The sequence below is a fragment of the Balaenoptera borealis genome, assembly GCF_965194805.1.
Source record: "Balaenoptera borealis genome assembly, chromosome: 5".
Taxonomy (NCBI): domain Eukaryota; kingdom Metazoa; phylum Chordata; class Mammalia; order Artiodactyla; family Balaenopteridae; genus Balaenoptera; species Balaenoptera borealis.
This window is the reverse complement of record NC_138862.1, coordinates 79,239,766-79,257,403: the sequence shown is the minus strand read 5'-3', so window position 1 is coordinate 79,257,403 and position 17,638 is coordinate 79,239,766. Positions and strand designations below refer to the sequence as shown.

The 17,638-nt window shown below is 40.9% G+C and overlaps 1 protein-coding gene and 1 long non-coding RNA gene across 9 annotated transcripts in view; one reads left to right on the top strand and one right to left on the bottom strand.

Annotated features, from left to right (window-relative positions):
- Nucleotides 1-17,638, top strand: part of LPP (LIM domain containing preferred translocation partner in lipoma) — a 694,560-nt gene that overhangs the window by 479,879 nt on the left and 197,043 nt on the right. The gene's annotated exons all lie outside the window — the stretch shown is intronic.
- The window catches only part of LOC309629396, a 38,971-nt gene continuing 22,409 nt past the window's right edge, over nucleotides 1,077-17,638 (bottom strand). The window contains exon 2 of the long non-coding RNA XR_014245050.1: nucleotides 1,077-17,253. This is a non-coding gene — a long non-coding RNA (uncharacterized lncRNA). The remainder of the gene's footprint in view (nucleotides 17,254-17,638) is intronic.

Sequence of the window (17,638 nt, the reverse complement as noted above, 5' to 3'; positions counted from 1 at the left end):
TTAGGCAATGGAAGTAAAGTGACATGTTCTGAAAATACAACTTTCATGCCACCTGAAATGAAGATTGGTCAAGAGGTTCACTGAGGGTCTGTGCAGCTCTGGCATCGTAAGGGGGGAAGAATAGTGAGGTTATTGATTGGATTGATGTTACTCTTAATACATCAAGTGCTCTTAGCGTTCTCCTTTCAGGTGATAACTAACACTGTAGACCTTAGTGGTTAACCTGATTCCAACTTCCTTGAGAGGCATTTTACATCTCCCAGCCTCTTGGAGTTTGGTCTACTCATAGACAACCCTTATTTTCCATCTTGGCCTTTTTATGCATAGAGTACCACAGTGCCTCACACAAAGTTGGCATTCAATATAGTTTGAATGAATGAGTGTCCTCAAAGCACTGGAACTTGATTGACATTTGTTGGTTGAATAATTTGGATACTGCTTCCATCCTCATCATGTCTAGATCCTTCCACCCTTTAAGGACCTACACCAGAATTTGAGCTCCTACTATATGGTTGGCATTGTCCTAGGTGCTGAAGTGTTCACACCAGCAGCGAACAAATTAAAGTTCCTTCTCTCATGGAACTTAAATGCTAGAGGGTAGAAAAGGGCAGTTAACACACATACACACACATACACACACACACACACACACACACACACACACACACACACAGGGTTCAATGATATTAAATGCTAGGAAGAAAAACAAAGATTGAGAAGATGGAGTATGGATGCAGTGGGGTAGATTATGGAAGTGCTGTTTTGATTAGTGCATTTGGATTGAGACTTGAATGACGTGTAGGATGTGTATAGGATCTGGGGAAGAGCATGCCAGGCAGAGGGAACAGAAATGCAAGCCTCTGAAGCCCAAGCAGTTTTGAAATATGCAGAACCAAGAAAGGCCAGGTGCCTGGATTGCAACGATGGGGGAGAGTTGCAGGACATGAGATCAGAGAGGCAGCCAAGAACCAGGTGCTGTAGGGTTTTATAAGCCATGAAAGGACTTGGATTTTATGCTAAATGAGTTGAGAAGGCGTAGTGTGTTTTGAGCTGAAGCATGGCATGTGCTGACCAGTTTTGTTTTATTTTTTTTAACATCTTTATTGGAGTATAATCGCTTTACAATGGTGTGTTAGTTTCTGCTTTATAACAAAGTGAATCAGCTATACATATATCCCCGTATCTCCTCCCTCTTGCATCTCCCTCCCACCCTCCCTATCCCACCCCTCTAGGTGCTCACAAAGCACCGAGCTGATCTCCCTGTGCTGTGCAGCTGCTTCCCACTGGCTATCTATTTTACATTTGGTAGTGTATATATGTCCATGCCACTCTTCACTTCGTTCCAGCTTACCCTTCCCACATCCCGTGTCCTCAAGTCCATTCTCTACGTCTGTGTCTTTATTCCTGTCCTGCCCCTAGGTTCATCAGAACCATTTTTTTGTTTTTAGATTCCATATATATGTGTTAGCATACAGTATTTGTTTTTCTCTTTCTGACTTACTTCACTCTGTATGACAGTCTCTAGGTCCATCCACCTCACTCCAAATAACTCAATTTCTTTTCTTTTTATGGCTGAGTAATATTCCATTGTATATATGTGCCACATTGACGAGTTTTTAAATGAATGACTCTGGCTGCTCTGCAGAGAGTAAACTGTAGGGGTAAAGGACAGTAGCAAGAGAGCAGTTAAGAGGCTGTTACCATAGACTGGGCAAGAGGTGATGGTGTCTTGGACTGAGGTGGTAGCCGAGGTGTTCCGATTGTTGTGTGTATATTTCAAAGGTAGAGTTGACAGGATTTGCTACTGGATTGGGTGTGGGGCTGGAGAGGCAGAGAGGAGTCAAAGATGTCACCATTCTTCTATGTGAGACTGGCAGAGTGCCTTCTTATTCTGAGCTTCTACAGTATTTTTATAGATGTTTAAGATTACTTACCATTTTACATCTAGTATTACTAGTAATAACTGAGTTTTGGAAAAACTCTGGGACTAAAACCTAGCTAAGGCACACAGACCCTCTGTGTTAAACCTTGTATTACTGTCTTGTCCCTGTACTTGTACACTTCTGCACAGACTGGGGTCCCTTGTATCTTTTGATTTCCCCACATGGTATTATATAGCACAAGGTCTTCTGCATGCAGAGGTGCAATAAATATCTCATGAAAGAGCGAATTAATTTGAATACCCATGTATCATCTATTTTTCAAAAGAGTTGCCTGGTAATCTGCTGCATACCAAACATAATCTTGCTTCTGAAGTGAAGATAACCTAATTAACATTTTCACTGAGCATGTATATGCACACCCATATGTGTGCATACATGTTTGCGTATGTGTATGTGGTTTAAATAAAGGAGATGACTTATTGAAAAGCAATTGAGAGGTAGTTGCATATGTTATTTTTTGGGGAAAAAAACTTCTACTTAATTCTGTGCTGTTCCTTATTTGCATTTTGAAATGTAACTAGTTTAGAGGTGTTGACCCATTCTCTCCAGAAAGCAAGGAGTTTATTTTAGGCAAATTACTGGAATAGGTCCCCGCATTCAATGAAATACAGAACGCTTCAGGCTGTAATACCAGAGGTAGCATTTGAATGTAATGTCGACTAATTATTTGACCATAAATGACAGCTCTGAACACTGTGCTCTTTTTGCATCATTTACTGCATTTGTGGGACATCTAATTACGAAAAAAATAAGTATTCTTCAGTGGTCTCCAGCCACACTGCCGCCGAGAGCGAGAACGCAGTCTGTGCAAAACATTGTTTAAATAGAAGTGCTTGAAAATCCTCCATTAATCTTCATTTTTGCATTTTGAATGCTTTCCTGCTCACACTTTTGGTATCAAGGGACTGAATGAGTCTGAACTGACGGTACAAGAATTTAAGTAAGAACTGGGAGGAACAGAAATGAGGAAGCTATTTGCATTCCTGGAAGGCAGGACTCAGGTTTATTATAATCTTTCATGGTACTTCATAAAAGGCAGTCTGTTTTCCAAATGCTGTTTAGGGTGAGCTTTTTGTCTTTAATTTTTAAATTGTTATAAAGGATGTTATTATTTTTTTTAAATCACCAATGCAAAACTATATGAAAGAAAAAGTGGAAGGCACCGATAGCAGCCTTCACTCCCCAGGGCTCACCCTGCTGAGTTTGGTACATTGTCTTCTAGGCTCTTGTTTTGTTTTTGTTTTGTTTTTTAATTTTTATACAATATTTAAATGTTACTTTCCATTTATAGTTATTACAAAACATTGGCTATATTCCCTGTGTTGTACAATACATCCTTAACCCTCTCTTACACCCAATAGCTTATACCACCCACTCCCCCGCCACCCCCCACTGTTAAGCAATAGTTTGTTCTCTACATCTGTGAGTCTGCTTCTTTTTTGTTATGTTCACTAGTTTGTTGTATTTTTTAGATTCCACATGTATGTGATAGAATACAGTATTTGTCTTTGCCTGACTTATTTCACTTAAGCATAATGCTAAGTCCATCCATGGACTGCAGTTTTGTTCTTACTTATGGCTGAGTAGTATTCCATTGTGTATATATACCACACCTTCTTTATCCATTCATCTGTGGATGGACACTTAGTTGCTTCCATATCTTGGCCATTGTAAATAATGCTGCTATGAACATCCGGGTGCATGGATCTTTTCAAATTAGTGTTTTTGGTTTTTTCGGATGTATACCCGGGGTGGAATTGCTGAGTCATATGGTAGTTCTATTTTCCATTTTTTGAGAAACCTCCATACTGTTGTCCACAGGGGCTGCACTTATTTTGTTTTAATATATGCAACTTTTTTGATTAGTTTTGTCTTTGTTCTTGTTATTGTACAGAGATGGTTAAAAGACCCAAGTAAAAATACTATTTGTCTTTTGCCCTTTCTCACATTCAGTGAGTGTGCCTGAGAGTGATCTTACGCGCACCATTTTGTTTCTATTCGCTGCTGCCAACTCACTCCCTGACCCCAGGAACTGCTGGCAGATGCCTTCCTCCTACTCCATGCCACTGAAATCTGCACCTTCACTGCTCTTGAGTCACCTGTTCTTTCCACAAAAAAATTTTGTTCATTCTCTTCACTGCTTTGACAACACCTTCTAGGGTTGCTCCCTGAACTGTGGTTAAAAGAAAGCATGGAGGCCACGATAGTGAGAGGCCCGCGCACCGCGATGAAGAGTGGCCCCCGCTCACCGCAACTAGAGAAAACCCTCGCACAGAAACGAAGACCCAACACAGCCAAAAATAAATTAATTAATTAATTAATTAAAAAAAAAAAAAGAAAAAAAGAAAGCATGGCTTCTCTTCTAAATGTCCGGACCCTGAAAGGACAGGAACTGGAAGAATGGAGTTGATACAGTGTACGAATTGCTGTAGACTTCGTGACATAAAGTTCAACACAAATTCTATATCTGAGGACAAAACTGATTTCTTTTTTCATTTGTTCTTTTGTTTTGCTTCCATTCAGCACTCCTTTACTGAGACTCTCCAACTGTCTTAACTCCCATTTGGGACAATAAGATGGAGGCCACATGGTCTGTTTGTTCAAATAGAGGAAATGAAATATCATATAAATAACTTTCCTACAAGGGATGAGAATGCTTAGGGAGGTACGCATAAAACAACCTGTGGAGGTTCAAGTGAGAGAAAGCTTATTGCTAGCCAGGAGAAGTTCAACTTCCGCCAAGCTAATTCATGATAAAGAAGGCCCTCTTTTCTTTTTTTCATGTGAGGGCCCCTGTGAGCTTGGTCAGTTTACATCATTTCTTGAATGGCTGAGGGCCCTGCATGTGAAAACAAACAAACAAACAAAAACTATAAAATAGTGTCAAAGAAAGATAAAGACATGTTCACCCCATCAACATTTATGTAAACTGTTAAATATTTATAATATGGTTTGATAGCATACAGCCTCTATAATTAATGGACATAGCACTTCTGTGATACTTTCCCATTTAAAATTAGGATCTATTATATCGATGATAACTAGATTCATGTTTTCTGTCTCTGAGGCTTTTAAGACATCATGGGGGAGAGGTCATTTGGCAGAATTCATTTATCAGCTAAGGATTAATTTCACCCGCTGATCTTGACTGTTCTAGCTCTCCCTGAAGCTATGGTTGTGGATTCTGTGCACCTTCCTGCCCCTCCTGGTATAAAAGAAATGGACCACGTTGCTGCTTCTCCACATTGAAGACAAGAAATGAAAACTTAGCATGCCCTGCTGAAACTGGAGCGGGGGTGGTGTATTGGTGGAGTAACTGAAAAGCGGTAAATTGGAATATGGCCAAGACCAACACCCAGTCTCTTGAGGAAAATTAGAGCCTCTTGTTTTTTGGGGGTTTTTTGGTAATTTTTTTTTTTTTTCTTTGTCTTGCCTTCAGAGAAGATTGAGTAAGATTCAGTCTCTCCGGGAGATGACTGATGAAATGTACCCCTTGGGTTATTTGCATCTCATTCCTGTAGAGTATAAGGAAGAACATTCCCAGCCTATTATAACCATGGGCATGTCATAACAGACACCACCGCTTTCTGGAATATATTATTGAACTCTTGGTTTACCGAATTAGCCTGACAGCCCTCCTTATTGAATTGCCCCATTCTGAGCCGAGCTAGTCATATTTGGCTAAGTGTTTACTTAGTACATTCAGGGACGCTAGGTTTACAAAAATGTGGTTGGAAACTCTTTAACTTTTAATTTTGGCACAAAGGAGTTCCCAGCTTTCAAATTCCTAATAATCTTGCTTCCTACTACTCTTCAATTCATTGTTTCCCAACCTCTTTTCTGTGGACACTTTGGGTGAATTTTTACTATTTTTGCTTGATTTCTTTCCCTTCTTTCTTCTCACTTTTCATTCATTGCAGAAGTGGCTTGGCTTTCCTCCCTCTTTTCCATCCTGTCTTGGATACACAGTAATGCATTTGAATCTTTTAGCATACCACAATATGATTTAGATTAGGAAACTCTTCCTTTGTAAACCTCACTTGGTTTTGTTGATACTGCTGTGCCCAAGTTCTGAGTTAACTTAATACCATACTCTCAGTGAAGGTAAGGAAGGAAAAGTAACATATAATGGGTACCTTGTTTGCAACAGACACTGGGCTACGCTTCTTCTTATACAGTTTCTCATTTAATCTTCATGGTAACCCTGCTAAGTGTGGGTTACCATTCCACTTTGCAATGTGGAATCTGGAGCTTGGAGATATTAAATATTTTGCCTGAGGGTACATGTCTGAGGTGAGCTATGAACCCAAACATCTCTGACTTCAAAGTCCATGCTCTTTCCACCTCATGGAAAATCATACAGAAGATCAAGATGGAAGCTTCAGCGGTTATGACATATCTATTACTTCAAAGTCTATAATCCCAGAGCATGCATCCTGCCTTAGCAACTAGAGATGTGTGAATGAAATATTGGTATTCTGTTGTGTAAGCCTTTGACAAAATGACTTTTTGATGCCATTCCGATCCCGTTGAAAATAATTATGATTATGTGGGCATCGGAATAATCAAGAAATATTTTTTTAAGCCATTTCTACATGCCTAACATTAGGCTTAGTTATTTGTATAATATAAAAGGAGAAAAATAGTCCTTCTGGACGGTAGATAAAAAGATAGAATAATTGAAACAATCAAATAACTGGCACTGATTAGTTTCATTTACAGAGATGAGGCAGTGTGTCAAGTCACTTTTCGCTGGGGTATAATGAGAGCCTCGCAGAGGGAGCGTGTGGGTGTTAACCAGTTTTGAGGAATAATAAGATCTGAATGGGTAGCCTGGGTCTCCATTTCCATCATTTGACTTCCTTCCTTGTTCAAAAACTTCACCAAAATACACAAGTACAAAGGAGGGAAGGAGATTGGGAGAAAGAGGGAGACAATAGCTCCAGCAAATAGGAGAAATATCTTCGAGTCTGTATTTCCTGGTGTATGTATGGCTGTTTGGGTATGAAGAACAACACATCACAAAGTGGTGGTGGTAAAATCGGCTAAGTTTAGAAGCCAAGTATAGCGAGTTTAGTTCCAGTCCTACCGTCAGGTTACTGTCATTGTATAACCTCTCAGCTCCCCAGTGTCCTCCTGGAATTGTAGGGATTAGGCTGGATGATCACAAAGTTCTAGTTCAGCTCTAGCATTTAATGATTTTACAATTCTTAGTGTGCTTTGATTGCCCACTGCAGTATAGGGACATATATTAACTACTTTAGTATGCATCAAAAGAGGTGTGTTCTTTCTCCTTGAAAATGTTAAAGGCTGACCTTGTTATAGAAAAACATTCTGGAATCACGCTTTCAAAATTCTTAATTTTCAGTTTTCCTTTTTGTACCTTAATGTCTCTGCTGCTGTGTTCCTCTTTCGTATAATAGACACCAGTTTTAAGTTTTGGTGTTCTTCCCTTTTACATTGGAAGCCAGTTTTAAGTTTTGATGAGTGAAATCCCTTTATTTATTAACGAGAAAGAGTACTAGGGGTGAAAGATTACTCATCTCTAATTCAGAATTTGAGATAGGCTGGATAAAAAGATAATATTTTTGAGAAGAAAGCATTAGAGAAGGGAACATGCTGGAGAAAAAGTAAGTAGCAGTCACTACCATATTCTAGTGGACTCCGACCCTTGAATATTTGTCTGTTCATGGAATGTTCTTGATAAAATCCTGCCTTATACTTTTTGAGAGGATACACCAAATTGTTGAAACAGCTACACTTTATCCCAAGGGCAGGTTGTAGCGACTCTCAATTAAGTGTTTTCACTCGCCTACTCTGTTTCCCCACCTCTTAGGTAATTTGCAGTGGGTATAGGACAGGCCATTAGCACTGAAGTTGAGTCCAGGGCTGGACTTCAGAGCAGGATTAATGCATCTCAAAGTAACCCTTGAGTTTTCTAACTCTGTCCAGAGGTTACACTGTGAAGGATTTAAAACAAAAACAACAAAAATGTTTTCTCCATTCTTTTTTTTTTAATAAATTTATTTATATTTATTTTATTTTTTTATTTACTTTATTTTTGGCTGTGTTGGGTCTTCGTTGCTGCACATGGGCTTTCTCTAGTTGTGGTGAGCGGGGGCTACTCTTCATTGCGGTGCATGGGCTTCTCATTGCAGTGGCTTCTCTCGTTGCGGAGCACAGACTCTAGGTGCATGGGCTTCAGTAGTTGTGGCGTGCGGGCTCAGTAGTTGTGGCTCTCAGGCTCTAGAGCGCAGGCTCAGTAGTTGTGGCGCACGGGCTTAGTTGCTGCACGGCATGTGGGATCTTCCTGGACCAGGGATCAAACCCCTGTCCCCTGCATTGGCAGGCGGATTCCTAACCACTGTGCCACCAGGGAAGCCCCTTCTCCATTCTTTATCATATGTCTTTGTGCTTAACAGAGGAAAAAATACATGTTCTGTATCAGACAAATGATGACAGGGCAAAATCTTCATCAATACCTACAGTTCCTTCTCAATTAGAAAATGAAAACCCCTCTCTTGTATTTAAGACCACTGCAGCCTCTTAGACAGATATTTATGCAGAAGGCAGGAAATGTCATGAAAGCAGATAGACCCTAAGGTGGTTCCTAATTATCCCCACCTCCTGGTATTCATGCCTTTGTGTATGGCACTGCCCTTGAGAGTGGACAGGACTTGTGACTTGCTTCTAACCAATAGAATAAAGCAAAGGTGATGGCATGCACAAGATTACTCATACAGGATTGTGCTTCATGAGACTGTAACATCTGTCCTACAAGGAGGCTCTCTCCCTTGGTGGCTTTGAAGAAACAAGCTGCCGTGTTGTAAGCTGCCGTATGGAGGGGACCATGTGACAAGGAGTTCAGGGCAGCCAGTAGCTAAAAGAAACTGAAGCCTTCAGTCCAGCAGCCTGCAGGAACTAAATGTTGCCCACAACCATATTAACTTGAAAGCAGATCCTTCTGCAGTTGAACTTAATGGTGAGACCACAACCCTGGCAGGCACCTTGCTTGCAGCCTGTGAGACCCTGAGGCAGAGGACCCAGCTAAGCCACGTTGGTACTCAGGACCCACAGAAACTGAGACCATAAATGTATGTGGTTTCACTCCACTACGTTTTTATCGGTATGCAGCAATAGTTAATACAATCATGTTATTTTTAGAATCCACCATTTTCTTCATCTTTCATTCTCTTCAGACTAGTTACTAAGTGAAAGTGGCTTGTTACCCCATCTTCAGAATCATTGAGGGTATTTTATTTAGGAATTGACTTATCTTTGACTTTGTGTTGGTCTTAAATGTGCTCCTCAGTTTCCGGTATCTCTTCAAATGAGATGTCCCTTGTCTATGTGTTATAAGGAAGTTGGATAAGGTTGAAAATCATTGATACATCCTTGCTGAATCCAGCTGAATTATATGAAGATGAGTTTCTCTGAGAGCTGTTTTTAAATCTTTCTGAGCCATAGGTGGTATATCAGAACTTTTCCTACTGGAAAATGGGGTGTGGAGATCATTCTTTGAGCTTCTCTGTCATCTGCATTCTAGTGAAATTCAGTTAAAAATCACGAGAATAGGAGCCTTAAAATGAAACTACCATTTTACAAGGTCACTGTTGAGCCTGAAGAATGTTAGGGAAGTAGGGCAGGCACTCAAACTGGCCAAAAGAAGGATGTGTCTTGGGCTTTCCTGGTGGCGCAGTGGTTAAGAATCCGCCTGCCAATGCAGGGGACACGGGTTCGAGCCCTGGTCTGGGAAGATCCCACATGCCGCGGAGCAACTAAGCCTGTGAGCCACAACTACTGAGCCTGCGTGTCTGGAGCCTGTGCTCCACAACGGGAGAGGCCGCAGCAGCGAGAGGCCCGCGCACCGCAATGAAGAGTGGCCCCCGCTCGCCGCAGCTGGAGAAAGCCCTCGCACAGAGGCGAGGACCCAACACAGCCAAAAATAAATATAAAATAAATAAATTAAAGAAACGTTTAAAAAAAAATTAAAAAAAAAAAAAAAAAGAAGGATATGTCTGTATCAGAGCCGCCTCTTTCACCTCCCGCGGGCCTAGGTGACCCCCAGATGTAGTTTGCTGGAAGACAGGGACTTGACAATTTGGAAATGACAGAGGATCCTAATACTCCTAATACTCTGAAACAAGTTGTAGCCCTGGAGTAACCCCAATGTGGCCCCAGTGTGGTCATGCCTCTTCTGACTTACATGGGAAATTACCAAACCCTCAACTAAGCTCTCTATCATTTCTTTATTCACCCAACCAAATGGAAGATAAAGAGCTATTTGGAAAGTTCCCGGAAACACTACTTCATATTTCTTTCTTTATAACACTCATCACATCATTCTAGCTCCTGTTCCAGTATCAGCAGAGCCCCTCTTCGTGGAGCTTCCATTTCCATCATGGTCCTGCGTTACAGCACGTTTCCCTCAATTTTGAATGAATGAGTGAAAAAGGAAATGAATGAGCAGATAAGTATGCTTGAATGTTAATAAGACAAACCACTTTCTTCTTCCCGTGAGGGACATTACATTTGGTATAGCTACATATAGCTCAGATTTATTTTATGAGTTAAAAGCATTTTGTTAAACTATTTCTAAAACATTCTGAATAGGTCACCCAAAAGAATATGGGGAAATCAATTGGACTGTAACTTAACCAAGAAGGTATTGATTATCTTCTGGGTTCAGAATACGTTATACAATTCTGCATTACTAGTTAGCAGAGAACTCCTAAGGCTTATGAAGACTTTCCCAAGGACACAACGCTCAGAAATAGCAGGGAAGAGATATAAATCCTAGTCTTGCCGATTCCAAACTTCATACTCTTTCCTTTATGCACAGACATATATTTAGCTAACATTTTCTATGCATCCACTGTGTCCCATGTACCATGTTAGATACGATGAGGGAATACAGATAAATAAGGCCTAGATCTTGCCCTTATAAGGAAAAAGATAATTAAGGAAGTGAAAATTCTGAGTTTTGTGGAAAGAAAGAAAAAGATGCACAAAAAGAAGGCCAGGCTCAAGTGAGTGCAGTTAGATTATAAATCTGCTGATGTAGGTAGGTAACTTGACGTTTCTGAGAACTGTTTCCTCATGTGAAAAATGGGGGCTGATAATCTGCTTTACAGATTGGTAGGGAAGATTGAATGAGAAGACATGGGGAGTGGCTGGCATTGAACAGACAATTCATAGCAGGAGTAGCAAAGTGAGCTTTGGGGTATGTTTGGTAGAGAGTCCCCTGACTAAGGGAGGAGTGGTGCTGGACAGAAGAAGCCATGTGGGTTGGTAACTCAGTGACCTGGGCTCCAGTCACCCAGCAGCGTGTGACTGTGGGCCAAGGCTTAGACACCTCAGACTCCTCAGGTGTAAAATGGAGATCATTGGAAGGCCCACCTCACAGGGTGGTTAGAAAACATGCAGATAACAACACAGGTGTGACTGTAAATCATGAAAATCTATGGGAAAGTTCACTTATTTTTTTTACTATCAGGAATATAATAGGAGCCACCTTCTTTAAGATTGTGCCCTTTCACCTGTTTGTAAAATCATGGCTATTACCGTGTCCACTCTAGCCAAGCAAATGCACATTTCAGTATTTGTGATTATCTTGCTTTAGTTTGCCGAGACTTTGAATACGTGTGTGTGTGTGTGAAAAATATTTGGCCTCAGTGGAGAATTGGTGCATTTCTGTGTACTCATGAATGTATTATATACACGCTCTGTATAGCCACTTTGTACCTTACACTTGACTTTTCCACAAAGCTTAAGCTTTCTCCTCTAACAGAGACAAAATTAGTAATAATAATAATAATAATGGTAAGCAGTTGTAATGGCTTATTTTGAAAACCTTATTCAAATACATTTCATATTTCTCTCTGTCCGTAGAGGCCATTCTAAGCATTTGAAACCTCCTGATGACTCAAGGTCATCATCATGACCATCTATTATTGACTCTGCTGTAATGCAGGAATTTGTCTCTCCTGTCCCCTCAGGCTGTCAGCTGCCATTTCTGCTGTCACTGCGCTGCCTCTCACAGTCTTTCCCACCACCTTCTAATGTTTACTGGTTCTAATCTCCTCTGGTATGAGGAGGCAGCAGCAAAATGGTCATTAGAATTGTTGGTGAATATGAGCCAATAAGCACTGGATGCTCATAACTCCCAGAGGAGCATCCATCAGAGGAAAGAATTCTTTTATTCTGGCATTTAAAAAAATTTTTATTTATTTATTTTTAACATCTTTATTGCAATATAATTTCTTTACAATGGTGTGTTAGCTTCTGCTTTATAATAAAGTGAATCAGCTATACATATACATATATCCCCATATCCCCTCCCTCTTGCGTCTCCCTCCCGCCCTCCCTATCCCACCCCTCTAGGTGGTCACAAAGCACCGAGCTGATCTCCCTGTGCTATGCGGCTGCTTCCCACTGGCTATCTATTTTACATTTGGTAGTGTATATATGTCCATGCCACTCTCTGACTTCGTCCCAGCTTACCCTTCCCCCTCCCCATATCCTCAGTTGAGTTCTCTACGTCTGCGTCTTTATTCCTGTCCTGCCCCTAGGTTCATGAGAACCTTTTTTTTTTTTTTCAGATTCCATATATATGTGTTAGCATACAGTATTTGTTTTTCTCTTTCTGACTTACTTCACTCTGTATGACAGACTCTAACTCCATCCACCTCACTCCAAATAACTCAATTTCGTTTCCTTTTATGGCTGAGTAATATTCCATTGTATATATGTGCCACATCTTCTTTATCCATTCATCTGTCGATGGACACTTAGGTTGCTTCCATGTCCTGGCTATTGTAAATAGAGCTGCAATGAACAATGTGGTACATGACTCTTTTTGAATTATGGTTTTCTCAGGGTATATGCTCAGTAGTGGGATTACTGGGTCATATTGTAGTTCTATTTTTAGTTTTTTAAGGAACCTCCATACTGTTCTCCATAGTGGCTGTATCAATTGACATTCCCACCAACAGTGCAAGAGGGTTCCCTTTTCTCCACACCCTCTCCAGCATTTATTGTTTGTAGATTTTTTGATGATGGCCATTCTGACTGGTGTGAGATGATACCTCATTGTAGTTTTGATTTGCATTTCTCTAATGATTAGTGATGTGGAGCATCTTTTCATGCATTTGTTGGCCATCTGCATATCTTCTTTGGAGAAATGTCTATTTAGGTCTTCTGCCCATTTTTGAATTGGGTTGTTTGTTTTTTTGATATTGAGCTGCATGAGCTGCTTGTATATTTTGGAGAGATTAATCCTTTGTCAGTTGCTTCATTTGCAAAAATTTTCTCCCATTCTGAGGGTTGTCTTTTCATCTTATTTATGGTTTCCTTTGCTGTGCAAAAGCTTTTAAGTTTCATTAGGTTCCATTTGTTTATTTTTGTTTTTATTTCCATTTCTCTAGGAGGTGGGTCAAAAAGTATCTTGCTGTGATATATGTCAAAGACTGTTCTTCCTATGTTTTCCTCTAAGAATTTTATAGTGTCTGGCCTTACATTTAGGTCTTTAATCCTTTTTGAGTTTATTTTGGTGTATGGTGTTGGAGAGTGTTCTAATTTCATTCTTTTCCATGTAGCTATCCAGTTTTCCCAGCACCACTTATTGAAGAGACTGTCTTTTCTCCATTGTATATTCTTGCCTCCTTTATCAAAGGAGGTGACTATATGTGCTTGGGTTTATCTCTGGGCTTTCTATCCTGTTCCATTGATCTATATTTCTTTTTTTGCACCAGTACTATACTGTCTTGATTACTGTAGCTTTGTTGTATAGTCTGAAGTCCGGGAGCCTGATTCCTCCAGCTCTGTTTTTCTTTCTCAAGATTGCTTTGGCTATTCGGGGTCTTTTGTGTTTCCTTACAAATTGTGAAATTTTTTGCTCCAGTTCTGTGAAAAATGCCATTGGTAATTTGATAGGGATCTGGCATTTTTTTCAAATTGCTATTTTACAAACACAGAGCTGAGTCTGCTCCTCCTGCTGCTGCTTCTTCATCATCATCATCTTTTTCTTTTCCATCTCTCAGGGAAATGGGAAATGTAGGCTCTGACTATATGCTTCCTTACCCTCTGCTCAGATTTTGTTCTGCAGTCGTAACAATTAGAGGAGTGTTTCTAAATTGGATCACAGCTGATTGTCTCAGTTCACTGTGGCTTTAAGAACAAGCTAATTTGAAGCCACATACTGTTGGCAGCTTTCATCCATTTATTTGGACTATCAAGCAAGAATGCTCACAATCTTTCAAATGAAAGAAGACATCTTTATTTCCAGTTCACACCCTTCATAATAAGAAGGGTATTTGAAATCAAGCCAAAAAGCATAACTTAGTTCCCTAACTTCATATTACAGATGCTTGCAGTAATGGAAGAACACTTCCTTACTACCCGGCCTTATCCCCAAATCAGCGGCAGAAAATGACGGTGACACATTCAGACTCAAACAGCAGCAAGAAAAAATAGAATCATTTGCTTCAATTTATAGGAAAGGCCTCAGCTTTCCTGAAAGTGTAACTTTAGGAAGTAAGTAGAGATACAGACCCAATAGAGGAAGATGCCTTTACTTATCATTTTACTTAGAAGTCATGTGTGAAAGGATCATTGTGTCATTATTACTGAAAAGGAGCCTGTGTAATAGTTACCCAAACTTTGAAATTAGGGAAAATCTTATTATGAAACACAGATCTCGTTTTACTCTGGTTAAGGCCAGAACTTAGAGGCTGGAGAACTAAGTTTCCCAGCAGAAGTGAGGACTTCCTGTTACAGAGAAAATGTTGCTGAGAACATTAAGTGGGCTGATTCTCCACGGTGGGGGGCTGACGGTTCCCCATTGCATCTTCCCAAGTTCATTTCCCGTTACATCCTGGGAGACAGCCAGCGTCACAAGTCCATGTTAGGACACACTCCTATTGCTTCCTCCTTCCTTTCTGCCTGGGACAGCCCTCCCCACCCCAGGCTCTGCCTCCCCCTCGCCTCCAGGAGGTACTTCCTGAGCTGTTGCCTTCCCAAGCGCAAGTGATCTCTCTGGGGGAAATCTCCAAAGCATTAGACCTACTCTTCTCTGAGATCGCTTTGATCACGATGTACCTACAACGATGGTAACTTACATAATGGCTTATCTTTATGCCATCTGCAAGCTTCCTGAGGGCAGGAGCTGCTTCTAATTTATCTGCTTCCCTTATGAACCTGCACCCCGATGCAATTCTCAAAGTATGCTTTTAACCAATATTTATGGCAGGAAGGGAGAGAAGGGAGGGAAGGTGGGAAAGATGAAAAGAAGGATATATTACAACTATAGAAAGCATATATCTAGGGCCCTAATGTAATAATGCTAAATAATACTTTTGACTTGTATGCCATTTTTACCACGTACAGTTTTTCACTGTATTTCTGTAGCATTCATCACTATCCTAATATTGTGTGCATGGGTGTGTAGTGTCTATCTGCCTGTGTATCTTTTTAATATGTGTGTATATTGCTCCTCTCTCTCTCTCTGACACACACACACACACACACACACACGTTGTGTGCACCCACAGCATAAGCTCTCTGAGGGCAAGGACATTGTTGTGTTCATGACTATATCCCCAGCTACTTGAACAGTGCCTGACAAAGAGGGGAAGCTCAATAAGTATTTGTTACATGAATGAATGAAGATATTAACTCTTTGGTCATCCAAACCTTGTGAGGTGAATACAACACCATGCTTGTCTTCCTGTTTTGCAGGTAGCAAACCTAAAGCCTCGAGACCACTCAAGGTCACATAGCTAGTCATGGGCACAACCAAGACTTGAACTCAGATTTTCTATTTCCGTATCCTTTCCCTTCTGTCTTCTGGGAATTTGCTATATTAGTAGCAAAGCAAGAAAAGTCACACAAGGAAAATTTGTTTCCAAATTTAAATGCATGATGCGTACACAAGAAATTACTGACTTTTCAATCCAATGATAACACAGATTGTGTGATTTTTTGGGGAGGAAAAGCCTTTCTTTTCCATCCTCTTGCCTTTATTAGCATACGTGTCAGTGTATGCACACATACACACACACACACCCCCCACAGCTCTCAGCTTGTACTTTTCCAGTCCTTGTTAATTCGTCTTGTAGGCTCTCCCTGCCCTGATAGCACCAGTACCTGTCAGGGCTGTTGCTTCGTCAGGCCAAGGCCAAGTGACACGCAGCAGGGTTTGTTATGGTCCCTTTGGCAAGTGCAAAGGGCTTGAAGGAAGCAGCAGAGCAGGCATTTCAGGAGTAGAACTAGGCTGGGCTGTTGTCAAAAGTTTATGTTCGCCCTAATTGTAGCTCACGCTGGCAAACACAGTAAACATCCATGCAGATTACTAAGCTGTACTGAGTGTCCAAGGATGTCAATAATCACCATGAAATCTGAATGAAATATCATGTTTTGCTGAAACAGAAGCCAGGTATCGCGTGCCGTCTCCCCCTATAATTGCAGACAGATTTGGTGCATACACACCAGCCAGGAAAGGACACCCCTTAAGGCCCTGATGCGTGGAAGGACCTGGAGACATTAGGCAGCACATTGAGGTGTAGCAACAGTCACTTTTTATTCTCAGGCGCCGCTCTGTTTTGCTTTTATCTTAAAACAGGATGACTACAAAGAGGAATAAGGTATACAGTGATACAGGCTCCTACACTGAAGTACAAGAGAAAACAAGCGTTTGCTTCTATCCGAAGCCCGTGAGGGGAGAGATGAGTCAGTAAAAAAAACTGTACAAAGGAGATCTTAAGTCACAGACTCTGTGGCAGTGGCAGTGAGTAGCCCATGAGCTCCCCGAGGCCTCTCTCCTTATTCACTCAGACAGATCATAATGGGGTGAAAGGCATGTCTACACATTCATGAGTCTGATTCTCCATTAGACCGTGAGTCAGGCTGTAGTCCATGAACTCGGGGTACTCGGTGTAGGTAGGACTCATTTCTTTCCCTTTTCCTTTCTCATAAGTGACTCAGGAGACTCACTGGAGACCCATGTGAGCGTCTCATCCTGGAATTAGCACCGTGGAAGCGCATGTCCTCTGAGCTTACTGGATTCACCCAATGAAGCACGCCTCTCCTTTGGTTTCACCTCCTGTATGTGGTTTGCAGAGGTGGGCTGTTTGGGTTTCCCACCCATCCACGAGTGGAAGTTTCTGTTTCCACATTTTGGCTGCCAGTTCTATATTTGGTCCAAATCCTGCTTTTTGCCTGGTTTCCTAGGGAAACAGCTTGTCAAACTGCTGTGTTTTTGGTCCATCTGCCTTGCCCGCTTGGGTTTTTGATTGTGCACTCTGATTATTTCCTAATCTGACAGAAAGGCACAAGGCGTGAAATGAGGGAAAACTCTTGAAATTTCTTAAAGACAAGTTTATGAAAATGAATGGTCAGTTAGGAAATCATGGTTGGGGAGGTAGGGAGGGCAGTTTGTGTTTATGTGTTTCTAGTTGTCTATATGTTTACAGCAAGTAAGCCAGTGTAAGTGAACAATAGGAGGGTCAAGAAATCTTATTCTATTGATGCAAAGATGTTACATATAAAATATCAGTGTAGATACAGTAACACCCCTGTAAGGACCATCCAGTCAGAAGTATCAGCTATGATGTAGTTAAAGAAATACTAGACTCAAAGTCAGGAAACCTGAGTCTTTATGTCATTTTAATCTCAGGCTGGATCTTTTCATCAGCACA